The 24,678-nt window shown below is 37.0% G+C and overlaps 1 long non-coding RNA gene across 1 annotated transcript in view; it reads right to left on the bottom strand.

Moving 5' to 3' along the window:
• The window catches only part of LOC113619016 (uncharacterized), a 148,107-nt gene that overhangs the window by 97,468 nt on the left and 25,961 nt on the right, over positions 1 to 24,678 (bottom strand). The gene's annotated exons all lie outside the window — the stretch shown is intronic.

The raw sequence follows: 24,678 nt of genomic DNA on the forward strand, positions 1-24,678 counted from the left end.
TTGTGTGCGTGTGTGTGTGCCCATTTGGCAGGAGAAGGCTGGGGGTGAAAGGTGGGGATGGAATGGGATTTTAAAATGGAAATAACCCCCCCCACACACACACACAAATACACACACACACACACATGCCTGGATCATATAAGAGTCTCTCTAGGGAATAATCTCTAAGAATGAAAGTGCTGGATCACAGGACATGCAAATCCTCAAATTTACTAAACAAAATCAAATTCTTTCTAATTTTATTCCTCCTAGTCTATAGCTTGCTTTAACATATTCTTTTTAGTATATTTTGAAGAGCAGAGGTTTTTAATAAAGTCTAATTTATAAACTCTTTTATATTTAATACTTGTTTGTATGTCCTAAGAAACCTTCACCTGTCCCAAATATTTTCTTCTAGGAGTTTTATGGTTTTAATTTTTCACTCAGTTCTCTAATCAATTCAAGTTAATTTTTTAATGTAGTCAAGTATTATGGATCAAAATTCATTTTCTTCAATACAACTGGTATCTTCTAATTATTTCAGTATTACTTGTTTAAAAAAATAAAAGAAAAACTATACCTACCTTGATGTCTTTGTCAAAAATTGTCCATATGTATGTAAACATATCTAGTATATTCATTCTCTTTCATTGTTCTACACATCTATTCTTATATAAATACCTCACCTTTTTTGTTACTGTAGCTTTATAATAAATCTTGAAATCAGGTAGTGTTAAGTTCTCCAAAACTTTACTGATTCTCTTTCAAAATTGCTTTGACTCTTATGGGTTTTGTGGTTTTATATTACATGTTGAATTGACATAAATTTCTATCCAAAAAAAGTCCATTAGGATTTTGACTGAGATTGACTTGAATCCCAAGATCAATATGAGAGAACTGACATCTTAAAAATATTGAATCTTCCAATCTACGAACATGGTGTATCTATCCATTTGTTTGGCAATTCATTAATTTCTCTCAATAAAGTTTTATAGTTTTCAGTGTACAGATCTTGCACATATTTTGATAAATTTATCCCTAAGTGTTTAATGTATTTGGAAGGTAGAGAATGGTACTTTTAATTTTATTTTTACAGTTTGTATTGCTGGCATATAGAAAAACTACTGATTTTTGTTTACTGGCCTTATTTCCTACAACCAGCTAGATCAATTTATTGGTAGTTCCCTAATCCATTTTTCTCAGTTATCCTTGGCTCTGCCCTCCAGACTATCAGCTCTGCTTTCTGTGACATCTTTCCTTTTTGGTAAAAAAAAAAAATCTATGTTTGTAGCTGAATAGCTTTCTCAACTAGATTTCTGCTTCCTGCCCTCAGAAAACTGATGGACCAAGGGCCTCTTTTCATTCTGTATTGTCTTTCTTTCTTTACTCCAAACTGATGATATTTTCCCAACACAAGTCTTCCAAAGCCCCTCCACGTAGCTTCTTATCATCCCTGTGTCATGGTCACAAGGCAGTGTTCTAAGAGGAGGACAGTAAAAGTTAAACTTTGTTCCAGTGTAACTGAATTCTCTCTCCCCTGTTCTGTGCTATTATTGTCTTATATGTCATAATTATTTCTTCGTACATTTTTATGTCTTTTAAAGAAGTTAAAAGAAAGGAGAAACATATAGTCTTTTACATTAATTCACATATTTACCATTTCTGATGCTCACTTCTGTCTATGGATTTTAGTTACTGTTTGATCTCATTTCCTTGTTTGAATATATCTCTATCCCCCACCCCACTTTGAACTATTATCGTCATACATATTAGATCTTTATGTGCTATTTGCTCAACAATATATTTTTATAATTATAGTTTCATGCAATGATATTTTAAATAAGTAAGAGAAGAAAAGAGGGAAAAAGTATATTTATACTGACTTTTATATATTTACCTATGTAAGTACCAGTGTTCTTTATTTATTGATATGGATTTGAGTTTCCATATTCTGTTTTTCCTTTCAGGCTTATTTAGTATTTCTTGTAAGCCAGGTCTACTAGCAACAAATATGCTCAGTCTTTGTTTATCCGTGATGTCTTTATTTCACCTTCATTTTTGAAACAGTTTTTGTGGTTAGGACTGGAACTGGTGTGAGGCAAATAAGACACTCACCTTGGGGACAAAATTTAAGAGAAACCAAAAATCTCAGTAATCAAGAAATATATTTTAATGCAATATTTTAAAATCAAAATTGATGCAATAAAATCCATGAAGAGTAAAATATAAAATTTTTTTATTTCATTCTTTTTTATGGCTGAGTAATATTCCATTGTATATATGTACCACATATTCTTTAGCCACTCATCTGTCAATGGACATTTAGGTTGCTTGCATGTCTTGGCTATTTTAAATAGTGCTGCTATGAACATTGGGGTGCATGTATCTTTTTGAGTTAGAGTTTTCTTCAGATATATGCCCAGGAGTGGGATTGCTGGATCATATGGTAACTCTATTTTTAGTTTTTTAAGGAACCTCCATACTGTTCTCCATAATGGCTGCACCAATTTACATTCCCACCAACAGTGTAGGAGGGTTCCCTTTTTTCCACACCTACCTAGAGATTATCATACTAAGTAAAGTAAGTCAGACAGAGAAAGACAAATGTCATACGATACCACTTATATGTGGAGTATAAAAAAAATACAAATGAACTTACTTACAGAACAGAAATAGACTCACATACATAAAAAACAAACTTATGGTTACCAAAGAGGAAAGGGGGTGAGGGATAAATTTGGAATTTGGGGTTAACAGATACAGACTATTATATATAAAATTGATAAACAACAAGGACCCATTGTATAGCACAGAGAACTATATTCAATACCTTATTCAATATAACCTATAATAGAAAAGAATATGTATAACTGCATCACTTTGCTGTACTCCTGAAACGTTGCAAATCAACTATATTTCAATAAAAATAAAAACAAACAAAAAGGAAACAACAGCAACAAAAGGAAAGTCCTTCTTCATTTCAAAATAATGAAAAAAAGTTCATAATTTCTTCAAAGATGTCTAATTTTGTCCTTTATGTGTTTAAATACTTGATTCATCTGGAATTGATTTTCGTGTAAGAATATTTTTTAATTATCCAGTTTTCTGAATATCATTTATTTAATAATTGGTCTTTTCTTATTGATTAGAATTGCCATTTTATAAAAAAAAATTAAAGGCAGGATCAGTATTACTCATTTTTCTTTGTCTCAGGCTCCCATAAGCTTGGCATGGCATGGCTGGATATAATTCTTCATTGAGAGATTTTTTCTTTTACAATTTTGACGATGTTATGCCATTGCCTTTTGGTCACCACTCTTTCTAATGAGAAGTTAGCTATTCATATTAATATGGTTCTCTTGTACATGATAAGTTGCTCTTCTCTTGCTGCTTTCAAGATTTTCTCTTTGTCTTTTGGCAATTTGATATGTCCAGATGTTGAAATCTTTCTGTTTACCCCATGGAGTTCTTTAATCTTCCTGGATGTGAAAAGTAATGATTTCTATCAAATCTGAGAAATTTTCGGCTATTATTTCTTCCAAAATTGTGTTCATTCTCTCTCCTTTCCTTCTGGGACTCCCATTACACATATGTGGGTATGTAATGTATCCCACAGGTCTCAGAGGCTCTGTTCATTTTTCTTTATTCCTTTTTCTATCTTTTCTTCAGATTGGAGCATCTGTATTGACCTAGCTTCAAGTTTCCTGATTCATTTTTTCTGCCAGCTCCAATTTGCTTTCGAGATCCTCTAGTAAACTTTTCATTAAAGTTTTTATATTTTTCAACTCCAGATTTTCCATTTGCTTCTTTTTAAAAATAATTTATTTTTTCTATTGCTAATCTCTACTTGATAAGTCCCTGACATCATACTTCTTTTAATTCTTTAATCATACTTTTCATTAGTTCTTTGAATATATTTATGACAGTTGCTTTGCTTTGAAGTCTTTATCTTCTAAGTCTAGCATCTGGTCCTTCTCAAGATAGTTTCTATTGGCTTATTTTTCCCCTGTGAATGGGTCACACTTTCCTAGATGTATTTTTTTGCTGTCGCATAATTTTGTTGAAAATTGGGCACTTTAGAGAATATACTATAGCAACTTTCAATTCTGATTTCTTCCCTCTGGAAAGCATTGCTGTTGTTTATTTATTAATTTGTTCAATGACTTCCCTAGACTAAGTCTTGGAAGTCTGTTTCACCTGCAGTGTATGGCCACCAATGTCTCAGCTTTCTTTTCTTTTCTTTTCTTTTTTCTTTTTACTTTTAAATCTGGCTCCCTAGGATTTCTCCTGAATTAGAGTAACTCAGTAGGCAGCTAATGATTGATCAGAGATTTTGCTTAGAGTCAGTAAGGCTTCTACCCTTTGCCATTGGCTCTATGTGTGGCTTGGGGAATGCTTTGAAACTTCAGTCGGTTTAGAAATTTCTTCCTTATTTTACTTTCGCATGCATAAGGCCTCACGGCCCCATGTTCAGCCAATGATAACTAGATAGCTTGAATGCTTTCCAGTCTCTCCTGTGTGTATGTATGTCCTTGTGCACACATGCAACCTTCCTGAGCTCTAGGGATATGTGGGAGCTTATCAAACCCACTTTAGCTATCTCATTTCCTAGATCTCCTTGTTAAATTTCTGGCTGATCTGCTGATCTGTTACTTGTTCCAAGCAGTGTGATCTCAGACTAACTGCAATGTTGGCCTTCCTGCATATTTGCCAGAAAGCGTTATTTTTATCAATACCCCCTTGGGCATATGTTTTTTACATTCTGTTCCAAATCAATTGGCCCATTCAGGCACTAGGCTGCCTGTTCTCACAGTGTGCGCCACTCTGGTAGACTCTGTGCTATGGAGCTGATGGGGTATGGAATGCAGAACGGAAGCACCCCCAGTCTAAAACTCCACAGACTCTCACTGTTATTACAGCAGTTCAGTCATTTTTCCTGCATCAATACTGCTTAAATTGTGTGTCTCTGGTCAATTTCCAGAGTCTTTAAATTATTGTTTTTGAAAATTTTTATCCAGTTTTATCATTACTTTTTTTGGAGAGTATGTGCTAAGCTTCCTTCTGGAGAAAAGAGAACCTTCCTTATGAGGTTCTGTCTCCTGCGAGGCTTTTTCAGACTTAGCCCTTGAAGCCACACCATGTCACCTCTGCTTTATTCTATTGATCATAGCAAGTCAGAAGGGTAAACATATTCTGAGGATGGGGAAATAGGCCTTACCTCTTGATGGGAAGAGTGATAAAAAGCTATAGTGCTAAGTGGCAAGCATATAGGGACAGAAGAATTATTTCAATCATCTTGCCATGCCAGCAATCTATTACATTGTGAATAGATGGAGACAGAGATAAAATAGAGAGAGACAAAGATATGGATAAGGATATAGATATGGATTTAGACACAGATATACATTTAGATCATTATATCCTTATCCTTATCTAAATACTTAGTGAAAAGTGAAAAACATGTTAAAGAAGAGACAGAAGTAAAAGGAGTTGTTAAAAATAAAGCCTCTATTTTATTTTTTTTTAACATCTTTATTGGAGTATAATTCCTTTACAATGGTGTGTTAGTTTCTGCTTTACAACAAAGTGAATCAGTTATACATAAACATATATCCCCATATCTCTTCCCTCTTGCGTCTCCCTCCCTCCCATCCTCCCTATCCCACCCCTCTAGGTGGTCACAAAGCACAAAGCTGATCTCCCTGTGCTATGCAGCTGCTTCCCACTAGCTATTTTACATCTGGTAGTGTATATATGTCTATGCCACTCTCTCACTTTGTCCCAGCTTACCCTTCCCCCTTCCCATATCCTCAAGTACATTCTCTAGTAGATATGCGTCTTTATTCCTGTCTTGCCCCTAGGTTCTTCATGACCATTTTTTTGTTTGTTTTTTAGATTCCATATATATGTGTTAGCATGCAGTATTTGTTTTTCTCTTTCTCACTTAACTCACTCTGTATGACAGACTCTAGGTCCATCCACCTCACTACAAATAACTCAATTTCGTTTCTTTTTATGGCTGAGTAATATTCCATTGTATATATGGGCCACATTTTCTTTATCCATTCATCTGTTGATGGACACTTAGGTTGTTTCCATGTCCTGGCTATTGTAAATAGAGCTGCAATGAACATTGTGGTACATGACTCTTTTTGAATTATGGTTTTCTCAGGGTATATGCCCAGTAGTGGGATTGCTGGGTCATGCGGTAGTTCTATTTTTAGTTTTTTAAGGAACCTCCACACTGTTCTCCACAGTGGCTGTATCAATTTACATTCCCACCAACAGTGCAAGAGGGTTCCCTTTTCTCCACACCCTCTCGTCATTTGTTTGTAGATTTTTTGATGATGGCCATTCTGACTGGTGTGAGATGATATCTCATTGTAGTTTTGATTTGCATTTCTCTAATGATTAATGATGCTGAGCATCCTTTCATGTGTTTGTTGGCAATCTGTGTATCTTCTTTGGAGAAATGTCTGTTTAGGTCTTCTGCCCATTTGTGCATTGAGTTGTTTGTTTTTTTGTTATTGAGCTGCATGAGAGCTGCTTGTAAATTTTGGAGATTAATCCTTTGTCAGTTGCTTCTAAACCCATGCACATATGGTCACCTTATCTTTGATAAAGGATGCAAGAATATACAGTGGAGAAAAGACAGCCTCTTCAATAAGTGGTGCTGGGAAAACTGGACAGCTACATGTAAAAGGATGAAATTAGAACACTGCCTAACACCATACACAAAAATAAACTCCAAATGAATTAAAGACCTAAATGTAAGGCCAGACACTATCAAACTCTTAGAGGAAAACATAGGCAGAACACTCTATGACATAAATCACAGCAAGATTCTTTTTGACCCACCTCCTAGAGAAATGGAAATAAAAACAAAAATAAATAAATGGGACCTAATGAAACTTAAAAGCTTTTGCACAGCAAAGGAAACCATAAACGAGACGAAAAGACAACCTTCAGAATGGGAGAAAATATTTTCAAATGAAGCAACTGACAAAGGATTAATCTCTGTTTTATTTTCTAAAAATTTTTATTAGAGTACAGTTGATTTACAATGTTGTGTTAGTTTCAGGTGTACAGCAAAGTGAATCAGTTATACATATACATATATCCACTCTTTTTTAGATTCTTTTCCCATATAGGCCAGTACAGACTATTGAGTAGAGTTCCACTGCAATGAGACAGAAGACACTGTATTTCTGGAAACAGATTTACTTGAAAGTAACAAACTATTGGAATTTTTGAGGTTTGCATGTATGGGCAATTCTGTTCAAATTGGTACAATCTCTTTCTACCACTCCCTCTCATTCCTTTTATGAACTTTAGGGAAAAGTATTTTTATAGATCTAATGTTTTACGTGGCTTTATATATAGTTACAACTATTTTTGTGTAACAGGCCCTAAATCGTTACATTCAAGTGCAAGCACGTCTGAATACTAAGGTTTTTGGAAAAGACAATCCAAATAAAGTTTCATCATGTGAAATCTACAAGTAAGTAATTTTAATTCTACATCAAGTTAAGTCTTGTACAGACAGCATTTATTTGTATTACACCCCATATTTTTCCCACAGGAAACGTTTCACATGCTGATGGTGTTTTTATTTTTAGGAATAGAAAAGGGTAGATTTGAGACATAAGTGAACTGTGCTTAATGAGTTAACTCAATCTGTAGAACAGTACTTGGCACATAATAAATCCACACATGTATTAGCTATAACCAGTCAGAATAGTGGTAGTAGATAAAAAGGGGTTATGGAATTGGGTAAGAGTTGCAAAGTCATCTCAATAACTTCCTCTTTGTCACTCACGACAAAGCAAAATAATACATGAAGTTTAGTGGAATCTGAAGGCAAAGTTTAAACTGGGCAGAATTTCCATAAAATCTCTATTCTAGGATTATTTGTTCCTTTTTATTTGGTTACTTTTTTCTAGAAACATTTTAGCAGATAAAGAGCTAAGAAATATACCTCAACTTCTCCTATGTAACTGGAGTGTTTAAGTTTCAATTTGGAGCATAACTATCCATTAGGAGCAATAAGAGATAGTTTAAAGTATAACACACACGGCCACACTAAAAGGAACACCATAGTCTCTTCTCTGGTAGGTTCTCCCTCCCTTGATATACCCCCAAATCCCTCAGAATGCTTACTTATTATGAAAGACCAGCCATGTTTGCCTTTGGCTTGCAGATAGAACCAGAATTGATTGTATCCTCTCTGAGAATGATGAACTCCACAAAGGCTATGAGAAGCTAAGTGTGCAGAATAGGCTACATGGCTTCTGCCTGTTAATGCAGCTGAAACCTGTTGAGTCCAAGAAAATTCTCCATTCACCACAGCCTGCACTGGAGCATGTTACTACTGCCTTCATAGTGATGGTTGCTGCAATCACCAGAGTGGTTCTTCAGGTACAAGATAGGAAAGTCATCACACAGCCATAATGTTAGCATTAAAATTGGTCTGAGCCTCCAACGTGACAGTTCTTAATTCACTCAGACCACCCTAAGTACAAAGGCTCCCTACCCCCTACCCCACCAAGGTGGATGACTAATTTGGGAGTGGTTCTGGTGTCTGCGACCCCACAGACCCAAAACCATAGTTCCCCCTTGACTATACACTCAGACCAAGGATCAGCTCACCAATTCTGCCTCTTTCTACCCTCATGGAAACTTTTTTCCCGAGGAGCTTCCATGCTTTCCCTCAACCCAGTCATTATACATGGATCCATTAATTAATAGTTTCTATTACCATGTCTTCACTAATCTTTTGCTTCTGCAGTGTCTAAGCTACTATTTATCTCATCCAGTGTATTTTTCAACTCAGACATCATAGTTTTTATCTCTAGAAGTTCAGTTTGGCTATTTTTATTTTTTCCATGTCTACTTAACTTTTTTTAAACATAGAGAATACAGTTATAATAATTGTTTTAGTGTTTTTATCTGCTAATTCTAATATGTCAGTTCTGGTTTCAATTGATTGATTTTCCATCTATTTAAATATTCTAATTTCCTGCTTCTTTGCATGCCTTGTAATCTTTGATTGGATGTCAGACATTGTGAATTTTATCATGTTGAATGTTGGATATTTTTTTATTCCTATCAATATTGAGCTTTGTTCTGGGATACAATTAAGATAGTAGGAAACATTTTTATCCCTTTGGGTCTTGCTTTTAAGATTTATTAGGTGGGACCAGAGCCATGTTCAGTGTTTGGCTAATTTTTTCCCACTGCTGAGGCTAAACCCTTCTGAACAATCTATCTTATGTCTTGGGCACATTGAGGTTTTCCCAACTGGCTGGCTGGAAAAGGAACTATACCCAGCCCTGTGTGAGTGCTCATACTCATCTCTCTAAGTCTTCTGGGGGATTTCCTTGCCTCTGATAGTTTCCTCACACATATACAGTAATGAGTATACTGTTGCATAGTCAGGGGAACACTCTGTATAGCTCTGGATTCTCCCTCCTCTTTAGTACTCTGTTTTTTGAACTCTAGCTGCCTTTGTCTCCCTGGATTCTCAGCTCCATCAACACAACTCAAGGAGTCTGCTAACTCCTCCTGTGTTCCTCCTATTTGCACCACAGCCTGGAAACTCTTTTAAAGCAGTAAGCTGGGGCAAAAGCAGGACTCATCTAATTTGTTTCCTGTCTTTCAAGGATAACTGTCTTATGTTGCCTGATGTTTGGTGTCCTGAAAACCATATAATTTCATGTATTATTTTCCTTTTCTTTGTAGTTTCAGATGGAAGGATAAATTTGGTCCCTGTTATTCAATCCTGGCTATAAATGGAAGTACACCCAAAGTTTGAATATCAGACAGACTTCAATAATTTTCCATCTTGAGAGGAATGATTTGAAGAAGTGGCACTTTGAGAATGTCTAAACAAGACAGGTTTATGCATGGCAATCTTATTGGAAGAAGGGACTTAAAGCTGTGTTTGCATAGCAGATTACATAATACTGAAATAATCCACAGTCTATCAAAAAATGAGGGAGATTATGGGGAGGGGCATAAACCTGGTTGGTTTTGCCTTCGGGTTGGGGTCTCAATCTCTTTTTTACCAATACAACTCTTGGGATTTTTAGGCAAATCTGTCCTAAATCTTTACATCAGGTTCAAACACCATATATGAAAAGTGTTTACCCACACATAATTAAAATTCTACCCACCTCTTCTCAACAATTCAACCCATGAGAAGGAGAATGCCTCACAGAACATAAAAACATAGCAAGTACTTCTGCTGTGGAACTTTGCACAGTCTGCCTGCTTACTTGTGGATCTGGCGTGGAATACAAAAGGGACACACTGTGGGCTAGCTCAGGAGTGGGATAAAGCTAACAAGAACACCCCTGCTGAAAATACATGGTCACGTTTGCCAGATTTATTTCACTACCCATACTTCAAGTGGATACAAAGCAGCCCAGCACATGCCTACATGAGGCCTGGGTGATTCTCCAGAGCAGGGCTGTAGAGAAAGATATCTTATTCTACCTGCCATGCATGAAGATGCTCCAACCTAAGAAACCCTCGCTCCCCCTCTGAGTTCTTACAAAGGCTACTGTCTAAAGCAGATATTGTATTTTTCAAGAACCTATACTCACCCACATGGAAATAAATTCATCTTTTAATTTTTAAAATAACTTCACAAAAATGATAGTTTTAGGTGCTTCAAAGAATACAGAAGTATCTGACAAGGAAGTGCCTATGATCTAGTGGGGAAGTAAGTCATGTATTTATTAAGAGTAGCACAAGGGAAGGAAAGGTAAATAAGAGGTAAATAACAATATGAAGTGCCAATAGAACAAATGTCATGGGTTATAAAACAAGTGGTAGAGAAAACAATCATATTCTTAAGTTCAGAGGGATGTGTAATCACTAACTGGGTTGGTTTAAAAAGGTCTCATGGAAGAAGTGGGACTTGTGATGTGCTTAATAGGATTTCGGTAAACAGATTTTGAATTTTTTCTTCTACAAGGTTCATTATGACTCATTTTGTTATAACTTTCACTTCACAGACTCACCTTCAAAGGTAAAGGAAAAGTTTCAAGAAAGGGAAGGTGTAAACAATTATAAAATTCAGCACTCCCTACAGTAGAAACTCTGAAGCATTACATCCTAGAGACAGCTGAATCCCAGCTTCTCCTGGGCTCTCCAGCCGTGGTGGTCCCACAAAATAGCTTCTAAACTCTTCTTTCACCAAGATGGGGAGGAAGAGACATCGTTCATAAGGCAGGTACTGTTTCATTGAGTATGTAATAGCGCGAAGAATTGCCCATCATTCTGATCATTACCTGATTCAGTGAACGTGACTAAATTAGACAAAGTTGTTTCGATACTGCTGTGTATGTTCATGCAAGATTGGTAGCATCATTTTTCTGCTGTCTGTGGAAGTATCCTATAGACTGGATGCTAGAAAATTGCTGAATGTGGAACTGCTTGTCAATGAAGCAGAGGGAGTGTGCTATTTACTCCTCCCTCCCCCAGGACATAGAAAAGCAATAATGTTCTACATATATCAAGAGAAGTGTTAAATAGAGCTAGTGAAAGTTAAGACTCATGGAATTGGACAAACGAAAAAAATTAAACCCATGAAGAAGGTAAATATAATGCTGCGTGCTCTCCTACAGCACAAAGGTAAATTGGGGCAAGTTAAAGAGAGGTACATGCAACCAGGGAGGTGAAAGCACTGAAAAGTGGTCATTACATTTAGAACATAATAGATGAACCCTCCAGTGCATGGCTTATAAGTGAAAGCCAAACATTCTCTTGGATTATGGGACCTTTTCCTGAATTGGCTCGATTTATATTCAAAATATAAAGTTTAATTTCAAAACATCTTAAATGAAGTTTGGCAATGTATTTCATAAAATTATTGTCACCATTATAATTAATCTTCAGATTGAAATTTAAGGAAGTCGTCTTTTTTTTTTTTTTTTGCGGTACGCGGGCCTCTCACTGTTGTGGCCTCTCCCGTTGCGGAGCACAGGCTCCGGACGCGCAGGCTCAGCGGCCATGGCTCACAGGCCCAGCCACTCCGCGGCATCTTCCCAGACCGGGGCACGAACCTATGTCCCCTGCATCGGCAGGCGGACTCTCAACCACTGCGTGCCACCAGGGAAGCCCTATCATATAAATTTTTGAATATTATGAGTGCATAGAGGATTCAAAGATATTTTTTCAACTATAATGCCAAATCTTTGTTATTATTCCAGTGCAAAATACTTTAAAGTCACTTCTGTGTGAAGAATAAGTATTGATAATTAAATCCAGGAATTCCACCTTTTTCCTTTTAGAAATAACTACCAATATGTAAATAAAATAACATTTCTATGCTAGTCACATCAGAAGTGGAATTATATATATGCCTTATGAATACAAAGATGGATACACATCCCAGGGTGTGTTCATCAGGCAGAGGTGTGTGAAATGAAACATGTGAGAATCAGAGAACTATGTAAATTAATATTGTTTAAGTCATTGTGTATAACAGCCATGCTTGTGTTTTACAACCTCAAAAGACAGAGATAAATGAAAAGCAACAAGACATAATAATCGCTATTCCATATTGAAGTCAAAAGCCTTAAAAATGTTTTTAAGAACTTCATGTTAATGTTTCATTCATGTATTGCCAATTTTATTGATTGCCTTCTATGTACCAGGTACTACGATGAGAAAAATTATTAAATATTGCAAAATAGTTAATCCGATAACTAATGAACATTGACTTTCACTAGATGTAGTAGAAAGAGCGTTGGACTGGGTGTCTAAATGTGGCTGTGCCTTCACCTGGCTCATTGACCTTTGAAAGGTTACTTAGCCTCACCCTGGGTTTTAATATTCTTATCTATAAACTAGGTCATACCTAAATTGCAATGCAGCTCTAAATTCCCATGTTCTTATGAAAGATAAATTTATCTTTATTTTTAAATAAGTTATGGTTGAATACAATTTTAAGATGAATTAGAAAAACTGGTTAGGCTGTGATGCTAATGAAATCATGCTAATTTCCATAATTGCCATTTTGACCTAAGTTCTAAAGCAGACTCAGTACTAAGTCCTACTGACCAACCTTGCAGAAAAATGCTGTGATTCAGGGGTAAGGCATAGATGTGATAGATAAGTGACAATCCAACTACAAGCACACACCCTGCTGATGACAGCACCATAGTTTCACCTTTGTAGACCAAAGAACAACCGCGAGATTCATGGATTTAGGCTGATTTTCCATTACAGAAACTAACAGTTTTCAGGAACTTGTTGAAAGTCAGAAGGTAAAAGTGGAATCAGGACAATTGCCCTTTTGGTGGTGGCCTGAAAAGGCACTGACAGTTCAAGAATGGTGATAAATAGAGGCTAAAGGAATTGGGAGAAAGGACTTTCCCTGCTCAAAGATAGAAGGTCCTGAGCTGCAGATCCTGCAGCCGTTTTTGGAGCCAACAAGGCAAGGTACTGTGTATGATTCAAAGCCAATTTTTGTTTAGATCCCCAAACAAGAGATATTTATTTTGTGCCTACCATGTGCTGGCACACTTGTAGCAATAGGGATACAAGAAAAAGTTCCTACCCTGTGGAGCTTATATTCTACTTGGCAAGACAAACAATACACATTAATGAAAACCTAAGTGAAATATCTTAGTGGAGAGAAGGCTATGAGAACTATGATGTAATGTAATGGGATAGACAGTGTGAAAGAAGAGGGAGAAGGGCAGTGATAATGAAGCTAAGGTAGTCAGCGAGGCCCTGCCTGAGGAAGAGGCATTGGAGATGAGGCATGAATTGTGAGAAGGAGGCAGCCTTACAAAGGTGTTGGGGAGACATGTTTTAAGTAAGGAAATAGTCCCAAAATGGGACTCCGGAGCGTTTAAGGAACAGAAAGTTCTTGAAAAATGGAGCCTGAGGGATAAAAAGAAAAGATATCTTGGAGGTACTTGCAGGCCGTAGAAAAGTGTCTCAATGTTGTTTCAACTGCATTGGGAAGCCATTGAAAGTTGTAAGCAGGGAAATAATATGACTTATATTTTTAAAAGATTACTATGCCTTGGTATAAATCATATTGTTCAGGAATGAGAAAAGTAAACTTTATTAAAAAAATTTTAAAAATAAAAAAAATTCATAAAGCTTTTCTTGAAGAAAAAAATCTGATTTTAAAACGTGAAACATTTGCTTTATCTACATATGGGTCTGAATGTGAAGATGTCTTTAATAAAGGCTTAATAAGGTATATTTGTTATTTGTCTGTCTTGTAATCCATGTTGTAAAACACAGTCTCCAAGGGGAGGAATAATGCTTAACAATGTCTGAAAGAGGGCCTCAGGATGGGCGGGGTGGGTGAGATGTGGGAAAGAAGATTGGAAGGAAGTGGATAATACATGGAGTGGAAATCTCAGCCGAAATAGGAGGTCAGCAATCAAAAATGTGATTTATGGAAAAGTGCAAAAAGGGGAACCCACATAATTTAACTTATCCTAATCAACTGGAAATATGAAATGATGACAGGAAATGGATTTGTACTTTCTAGAGACAGTATAAACATCTTTTCTTAGTTTATTTAACTTAATGGATCAAGATTTAGGAGGACAATTATTACACTACAGGGAAGTAACAGATGCAGATAAATATCTAGATTTTTCCATGAAAGACTTGACCCTGTATAACAATATGTATATGCGTGTTTTTTTCCTAAATACTAAATAACATATCTTCAGGAAAATACTCTACACAAACAAAATAAGAACAATAACACAAAACTGCAAAAGAAAGTTCCCATAATTTTATATATCACCAAAGAAAATCACTGCTTTTAACACTTTGATTTATGCTTTCCAGTCTTTTTCTATGTATACATATTTTACAACAGGAGTTTCATATTGTATATATCACTTTGTTGTCTGCTTTTATCAGTTAATGTAAGGCCACATATATTACATTTTGTGCATTTTCTTTTTTTCTACCATAAACCTATATTAGATTCTAATTAAAACAGTTATATGTGGTATCATAATCAAAACTGGTTAATATTCTAGAGAGAAAATCTGAGAAAATGCTGTTATATAAACAGTTCAATTTTAAATTTATAATTAAAAGAGGAAATTAGTTTCTCTTTCAACTTAAATTTTATCTGATTATCATTTAACCACTCACTCTACCTGTATAATATCTTCTACGAATTTGGCACCATGCAATGCAGTGTGCATGTTGGGAAGGGGACTCTCCCAGTGTCCTGACAGGCCTGACGACCAGAAAAATAAGTAGGTCTTATGTGTTGGCTCTTGTAGTACATTTTCACTTAAAAACAATATTATAAATATGATTTGTTGCTTAGGCTAGCTGCAAAGACCTAGATAGTCCATAATGTACCTAAAATAAAAAATTATTCATGGAGAAGTCTGGACTAGCCCATAAATAGTACTAAATTCCTTCTATTAGATTTGGAGATAGCATGGTATGGTTAGTAGTAGCTGAGACCCATAATAACTAACTCATAGCATTGCTGGATGCATTAAAAAGACAGCAAATAAAAGACATCTGGTACCAAGTATGTACCATGAAGGTTGGTTCTTTTTCATTCCATTTCATTCTTCTTTCCTTCCACCTGAATGCAATTACCTTTACTTCCATTTGTTTCTATGGTATTCTGAAGTGCCAATAAACTGACCTTTGGAAAACAAAATAGGGAGTTGCTGTACCTAAGCCATCCCTAGAAGCAGTGTGGAACCTAGAGTAAATCACTTTATGTGCATCCCCCTCACAGTACAAGTCTGTTCAGGAAAAATCAAGTCAAAATAAATATTTAGAGCAGTGGTGATGGAAATAAGTATAAACTATGAGCATGTAGGTGAATAATTTTTATACATGAAATTATTGAGAGAGAAGAATTGAAGAGAGAAGGCACTTTGCCTTGGATACGGCCTTAGGACTCGATAAAAATAATAGCAAATGGCACAGCATTGTTCTTCTACATATGACCTTCTTCTCCTTCTGAGTCACTACAGCATACTAGCAAAATCATCCTAAAATGAGGGGAGGCCAGCATGGGGCAGTCATGGCTAGCTGACCACCAAAGACACATGCTCCTCTCCTGAAGGCTAGAGTCGTTGTTGCCGCCTGCCTGTCCCAGCCCCTTTGCTTTTTTTTTTTTTTTTTTTTTGCGCTACACGGGCCTCTCACTGTTGTGGCCTCTCCCGTAGTGGAGCACAGGCTCCGGATGCGCAGGCTCAGCGGCCATGGCTCACGGGCCCAGCCGCTCGGCGGCATGTGGGATCTTCCCAGACCGGGGCACGAACCCGTGTCCCCTGCATCGGCAGGCGGACTCTCAACCACTGCGCCACCAGGGAAGCCCCCCTTTGCTTTTATGAAGAGCTGTGTGACTAGTTCTGGCCAATGGTTGTGAGTGAAAGTAACTTCCAGGCTAAGGTGATTAAAAATCCAGTATGAGGGCTTCCCTGGTGGCGCAGTGGTAGAGAGTCCGCCTGCCGATGCAGGTGACACGGGTTCGTGCCCCGGTCCGGGAAGATCCCACATGCCGCCGAGCGGCTGGGCCCGTGAGCCATGGCCGCTGAGCCTGCGCGTCCGAAGCCTGTGCTCCGCAACGGGAGAGGCCACAACAGTGAGAGGCCCGCGTACCGCAAAAAAAAAAAAAAAATCCAGTATGAGATCCTCTTGTTCTCTTCTCTTCCTGTGGCAACCTTGGAGCCATACATTGAAGAGGGCAACACCACAAGATGGAAGGAGCCTAAACTCCTGACTTGGAGGAGTGCTATCTAGGAGAGCTCACTAACAAAAATATCCACTTTGGATATGGCCTGTGTGAGAAATAAATAACATACCGGTACTGCTTGTTTGGGCAGTTAGACTACATTTACTAATACACAGAATAATCGGCCATTTGAGGACTGGACTAAAAATAAGTGACAAATGAATGACATCTAGTGTGTTTACAGGAGGTAAAGAGGATTGACCATTTTGGTCCATCTGGATCAGTGAATGTTTGTTTACTTGAGAAGAGAGGTAAGCTGGGTCCTGAGAATGATTAAAAGAGAAGAGGAAGGAAAAAGGGAAACCCAGGCAGGAGCATCAGCACAAGCAAATGTGTCATGACAGCAGTGGGTAATGTATGTTTGCAAGATAATCAACAGACCAATTTGGCTTGGGGTAAATTTGAAAAAGGATTCTGAGATGTCAGGAACTTTCTGGAGTGAAGGGAATTGGGGCTTTGAATACCATGTCATGAACTTGATCCTGTCGGTGAATGGGACTTATTGAAAAATTTTCCATAGTGCTACGGAGATGATTTTAGGAAGTTGCGAGGAGACAGGAAATAGGAGAGCCAAAAAACAACAACAAAAATAAACACTAAAAAACCACCACCAACAACAAAAATAAGAAAACAGAACAAAAAACCTTAAGTTGAGATGCTGGGAGGATGGAGCCAGCAGGTAGAAAATAAGTAGGAAGCACAAACTTTCTGCTCTTCTCAGATTTGTCCTTCCCCTCTCCACAGATAAGATCTATTCAGGCAGTGTTTGTGCTCCTTGCTACGTGCCGGCAGTCTTTATTGTCTAGCCGACAGCCATTTCTCCGTTCTTATTTGCCAACAAATATCCTGAGTTTGCGCCAGCAATGTGTGCCGTTCTAGAGATAAACTGGTGTTGTTTCAAGTCAGTCTTTCTATCACATACCTCTCCACCAGGTGAAGCTACAGAAGGGCCAGGTGAGTCAGGACTCCTGAATGAAATGTCAGGGGAAGCCTGCTGAGGACCGCTGGGAAATTATTTTCTTCACTGATAAAAGGAAAGAACTCTTAAGGGAAAGAAACTTACTCTTTCTTCCACCCTCCACATCTTGCTTTTGAAAGTGATTGTCATAGCCGTAACTGTGACAACCAGCTTGGGATCCCATAATAAAGGTGACGGAATGAATAGATAGTCACATATTAGTTTCCTGATGACATTACAGAGCTGCCAAACCAAGATGCTACTCCCTACCTCCAGACTTCTTGTTATGGGAGGTCATTAGACATCTTTATAGATTAAGCCATAGTTAGCTAAGTTTTCTTTACTTGGAACTAAAAGCATCCCTGACTTATACACTCCAAAAGAAATTCTTTCTCCAAGACATCTGAAATTTTCATATGCTCCAACCCATGGTAGGCTATACCTGATGATTTCACACTTGGAGATGTGTCCGAATCCCAAATAGAGATTTTAAGCAATCAAGCTAACCGTTGCAATATATGCATATAAATATCTTAACCACAGATGCAAAAGATATCAGATAAACCAAGAATAAAAGTCACCTGAAAGCCCTTTAAAAGCTAATGAAAATCAAGACATCAAAGGAAAGTGTCTAAATGTAGAAGTTAAATAATTCACCAGATTACCATCAATGACAAGAGCAGAAGTAAATGAGGCAACGTATTCAGAAGATAGAAGGAATTGTTACATCCACAAGAAACAGTATTATTATAGTTATTTGTAATTATCCAGTTATATTTATAGTTATCCAGTATTATTTTGCCCTGGATTTGCAACATCCCTGACCAAGAAAAGCATCTAGAATTAAAGCTTCCAAATCAAAAGTAAATATAAATTTCCCCCCAGATATAAACTTAATAAATGATTCAGATAAATTCAGTGGGAGTCATGATTTTTTTTTTTTTGGCCATGCCACGCAGCTTGCAGGATCTTAGTTCCCTGATCAGGATCCAACCTGGACCCACAGCAGTGAAAGTACTGAGTCCTAACCACTGGACCGCCAGGGAATTACCAGGAGTCATAATGTTTTTATAGAAACACATACATCCTATTCACTGAAGAAATAATTTGTGGACCCTCTTAACAAATATTCCATGGTGAAGGCAACTGGAAAATAAATGTATAAAAATCCTTTAAAACCTTGAGTAAGAGCTATATATGCTCCCGAAGAACAAAAACAGAGTTCTTAAGTGTATCTCTAGAAAATCAGAAGTGAATGAAAGAAGAGAGTATGCCTTGTCCCAAAAGCCAATATTCTATCTTATTCCAACACTCTTTCTACTTGAGAAAAACTCTTCTACTCTGAGACTGTTTTCATTTGTATTCTTAGTTAGTGCTTTTCGATCAGTTGAAATATATGGCACATTGTGGTTCTCAATAAATGTTTGTTGAATGAATACCTAAAGACTGTTGTATTAATTTCCTGTGGCTTCTATAACAAATTACCACAAGCTTGTGGCTTAAAAATGGCAGAAATTTACTCTCTCACATTTTTGAAAGCCAGAAGTTCAAAATCTGTATCACTGGGCCAAAATCAAGGTGTCAGCATGGCGACTCTTCCTCCAGAAGCTATAAGGAAGAATCTGGTCCTTGTCTCTTACAAAAGCTTCTAGTAGCTGCCAGCATTCCTTAGTTTGTGGCTGCATCACTACAATCTTCAAGACCAGCATCTTCAAATCTTTCTCTGCTCTATCTTCACATCACCTGTGTGTCTGTGCATAAAATCTCTCTCTGCCTCCCTTTTATAAGAACATGTGAGATTGCATTTCAAACCCACCCTGATACCTGATAATCCCAAAATAATCCCCCCATCTCAAGATTCTTTAATCACATCGACAAAGACCTTTTTTTTTTTTAAACCATGTACAGTAACATTCACAGGTTCCAGGAATTAGAATGTGGATATGTTTTAGGGGCGCAATTTTTCAGCTTAAGGCACAAGCGTACAAAGAAAGTAATAAACAAAAAACAGAATATATGCCAAGAAAAGAGAGCTCCAATAGAGAAACATTCCGTTGCTCATATGGATGTCTCGGATCATCTTAATGCAGCTAAAATCTTCACTTCCAAAAAAACAAAAATTAAAGATAACTTTATTAAAATTAATGTGGTACCTAGAGGGGTGGGATAGGGAGGGTGGGAGAGAGATGCAAGAGGGAGGGGATATGGGGATATATGTACACCTATAGCTGATTCACTCTGTTATACAACAGCAACTAACACAACATTTTAAAGCAATTATACTCCAATAAAGATGTTAAAAAAATTAATGTGGTAATAAAGAAATTTTCAAACCAGTCAGTGCTAATAAATAAAAATTGGAAAATTACAGGCCTTTCCCCTGAGAGATATAATATTACTTAAGATGAAGAATGGGTCTAATAGAATTTTTGTGCGGAACGAGATCCAAAATCACCATTACTAGTATAATTCACTTGGATTCTTTGTGGGATAAATGAACATTGGTTGAGATATTTTCTCTACGCCAACATTATTTTTGCAGACTTCTGCAGATAGGAGAGGAGAGAGAAGAAAATATTGCCAAGAATTTTGACAATACAAAAGGCTGAAAGGAAATGTTGAATGAATTAAGCATTTCAGGGAGTTTTAAAACTCAGAATATAGAGCTATTGTTTAGTGCACTGAGAAAATTGATAATTTTGAAATTCTTAGAACAGAAATCTAGACTATATTATCACTATTATTTTTCTTCTGCTGTTTCTATGTCCTGCCACTGTCTCCCAACGTATTATTGCACATTAGGGAATCCAATATAAAAGCAGTTTAAAATTATAGAAATAATAAAAATCCTTTCATTTTATTTTCTTTGCTTTTCTGAATATTTTCAAAACTTCTATTGATACATTCTAAGAACAAAGCAGGGGTTTACACACATGTCTTTACGAGTATTTATTAACATTTCTTTTAATGTCCACATTTTAAAGTTTATCCTAGAATTCCTTATCCAGTAAATATTTGTTGAAAAGTAAATATTTATTGAGTTAATATATATTTTTTGAGTGGTTGAATATTTGCTGAATGACTGAAAGGCAAATGAATGAACAGTGGCTCACAGACACTTTTTCAGAGGTAGGTAAAGTACACCAATTCTACCTAGAGCCATCCAAATGAGAAACAGGAATGTGATTCTTGCTTGTGGCTTATGAAACCCTGGTGCCCACGGACTATGTAGGTGGGGAACATCATGAGCACAGTCTGTGTGTCCAGAAAAGCCTACAGAAGGATTCTCAAATCAGTCTGGAAACAACAAAAATAGAGAAGACATAAACGTATTGTTTCTTTTTTTTTTTTTTGCGTACGCGGGCCTCTCACTGTTGTGGCCTCTCCCGTTATGGAGCACAGGCTCTGGACGCGCAGGCTCAGCGGCCATGGCTCACGGGCCCAGCCGCTCGGCGGCATGTGGGATCTTCCCGGACCGGGGCACGAACCCGTGTTGAATGTATTTTGGAAGTTTATTCTCATCAGTTTCTCTGAAAATGTTTCTTCCCCTCCTCTTTCTTACCTCTTGACCCTCTTCCTCACTCTTTTCCTCCTTGTCTTCCCTACTGTGTAGTTCCTCTTATTGTGCTACCATTGGACAAATTCATCATTATCAACCAACAAAAGTTAGATGTGGCCTGATGAACACCTTCTGCCTGACATCTGCAGCTATTTTCAGCTCTTGGAAAAAGTCAGAAGAGATCACTTAGGTCTTAAGACCAACTGAACGTTTTAAAACAGTTGCTGAGACCACACAAAAGATGACGAATAGAAAATAAAATAAAATATAATTGACCAGGATCACAATGAACATTGCCAATATGGATTTAGAATGCATGGTCGTCCAAATCAAATGCAATGGTACTCTCCTTTTGTAATTCCAACTAAACCTTTAAAGTTTGGAAATACTTGGATTGACCATGGGGTTTATAGAATTGACATGGTTGATAATTGAGACCCTGTGGCAAGATGGAAAGAAACTCATTCTGATTCTCCCTGTTCCTTATATAATATAGCCCAATTTGCAGATTCTGCTTCTTCTATTGTGATTCTAGCTTGCCATTTTTGTTTTTTCTCCTGAACCATTCAGCTATGATCAACTAATAGGAGTGAAGAGCCAGTCAAATAATCACATTGTGGTGTTAGTTATAGACAACATTTCTGGTGATGCTCTGAGTTCTCTGGTCAGCCAATAGCACCCCATGTACATAGAAGGGTATGTGTAATTCCTGAGACTTAACAGAAGAGTTTTAAACTGAAGCTCCAAGTGAAAAAGGGAGGTATATGCTGTGTATTCAGTATTATGGTGGGTCTCCTGCATCAATCTACCTGCTGTGGGAAGGAATTAGCCAGGAAGTTCCTTATCTTCTCAAGATCAGGAATGATTTTCAAGTCCTCACCTCCAGGGAACTTCTTTCTAGTCATTATTGCAATTTGAACTGAATTTATTTTATCTCAACATTTCTGGCATATTATGCCCACTAACCCTTCCCATTCTGGATTCTTGGTGTTCTTTTTCCTCCTTTTTATTTATACATTCATTTGTTTATTCAAAAAGCAATCAATGAACATTTATTGAGTGTCCTATATGGGAGAGATATTGGATTGGTACTTGGGGTACAAGATGGTAATACACATTGTCAAAAGCTATGGGGGAGTGTGGTTTATGATCTACAGTGAATGGCTGTGCATTCACTCCTCTGGCTTGAACCTACATGGAAACTGACCAGAGGTAGCCTTTCCAAAGTAGTTACATGTAATGTAGATTTTTCAACATAAGATTAATCAATATAAACTGTTTAACTAGGTGAGTGCCTATGATGGTTCGTTGGTCTCATTATAGGAGTAGATTCTGTGTGTGTGTGTGTGTGTGTGTGTGTGTGTGTGCGTGTGTGTCCTGCCAGTGGCTGCCTTGACCTTCACTGTGGATTGGATCTGGAACAAGGGCTTTCAAGATCAAGAGCCTCCTGCCACAGACTCAGTGTTCCAGTGTCAGGGAGAAGGACAGCAAGAACTGCTGCAATGGAGTGCAGCATTACCAACTATGAAAGCTGGGGCTTTATATTTAGTAAACCCTAATATGGTGACCCTAAATGTGTTTAGTGCACAGGCTGGCTCTGCTACTCCCACTTGTCTGGCTGGACGTTTTACCTCTATCACCTCAGGCAACCCTAATATGCTGACATGGATAAGATGTGATGCCCTTCACTGGATACAGGCGGCTCTTTTAGGTTGGTACTAATAAAATGCTGTGGTTGGGCCTTAGACTAAAAATTTATGCACGTGTTCACACACACACACACACACACACACACAAAGTACATGGATTTAAGGTATTTTATTTCTGCTAGCAAAAAATTGCATTTATCTATAAATAATGAACCCCTTATGGTGGAATTTCAGGTAAAACAGGAGAGATATTTGATAGCAGGTGGCCATTCTCAAACCCCCTTAAGTGCACCTTATTCCAAAGGTCTATTATCTTCTTTGTTCAGTTTAGTGCAAACATGGGACCTGGTGATAAGACTGCTGTCTTTCTAGACAAAATTGAGTTTAAGAGTTTTATATATGTTTGCCTTAGCTGAGATTTTTAAAAAATGCTTCCAGTTTAATATAATTTTATGTACATTCTTCAAAATCCTTTTCTTTTTCATTTTTTTCCAGTCATTATGCTGAGATAAATTTGATCCACACCTTCCTTTTAATTTATGGAGAACACATTAAAATGTTTGCCCTGTGAAACATTTAGTGAAACATCAGATGATATTTCTGATAAAAAAGGGATTTCAAGGCTAAAGTTCATAAAGTTGATTTACCAAAATTAAACATACTATGATTAAAGTTTAGGATTACTTCAGAATGTGAAATTAATAAACAAGATGAACCTATGATTTAGAAAAATATACCCCTCTTGCCTTTAACTTTATTTCTCTTACTACCATTTTATGAGAAAACAATAGAAATGCGTACAGCAAAGTCGACCCTTTCATTCTTAAAATCTTCTCTTTTTATCCGTGTGTCTAATTTATAACTTGGAACAGTTTAAAGTAGGATTTTTCAGAGTGTGGGAACACAAGACCCTCAAAAGGTATCTCACCAAACAAACTCTCTCATCAACTAAATATAGAAATCACACAATAGTATATCCTATCTGGGAGATTCACAGTGTGATGGTAGTGCCATCTGGAAGCTCTGGAAGAATGTAAAGTAGTGAAAGAATATTCTTAACTCTATCTACCACAGCACTGCCTGCTTTGCAATTATATCTATTAAATTAATTAATTATATCTATTAATATTATCCATGGATTGCACTTTGGGAAATATTGACCAAGTTTTTCATGGTTACTTAACCCTTAAACATTTTTCCTCTTCAGAGAACAGAGGCAGTATAGTTAGATATTTGGATTTTGGACTCAGATAACCTGAGTTCAAGCTCCAATGCTGTGACCTTGAGCAAATGACTTACCTCTTTGAATGTCAGTCCTTCCACCTCTAAAATGGGCATCATAATAGTATCAGTCTCATAGAGTTGCTGGTAAGTCTTAAATGATAACTTCTATGAAGTACCTAGCATAGTGCCTGGCATATAGAATGCTCTCTAATTTTTTATATTTATGATTGTACTGCTACTATTAGAGATGGCTTGGATGTATACATCTTAGCTACTCATAAACATGGAAGTCATTATTGTGATTTCTATCATCTTGAGCTTTTCATTCAGAGGCAATAGGTTTGGGCAGATAACAGATCTTTCAACAGCCAACTTTGCATCTGGAATCTCCTCCAAACGTCATCTACCACACTCTAGGCTAAAGAATTCAATCTCACTTAGACAAGATTATCTAAGCGTTTAGTTATTTAACCTAACAAGTTAATCAAGTTTATCTTCCTTGTCCTTCTGTCCTTCCAACCCATTACTTTTCTGTCTCTCTTTTTTC

Source organism: Aethalodelphis obliquidens, unplaced genomic scaffold (assembly GCF_003676395.1).
Source record: "Aethalodelphis obliquidens isolate GAN/ISIS:26980383/991018 unplaced genomic scaffold, ASM367639v1 scaffold6, whole genome shotgun sequence".
NCBI classification, from domain to species: Eukaryota; Metazoa; Chordata; class Mammalia; order Artiodactyla; family Delphinidae; genus Aethalodelphis; species Aethalodelphis obliquidens.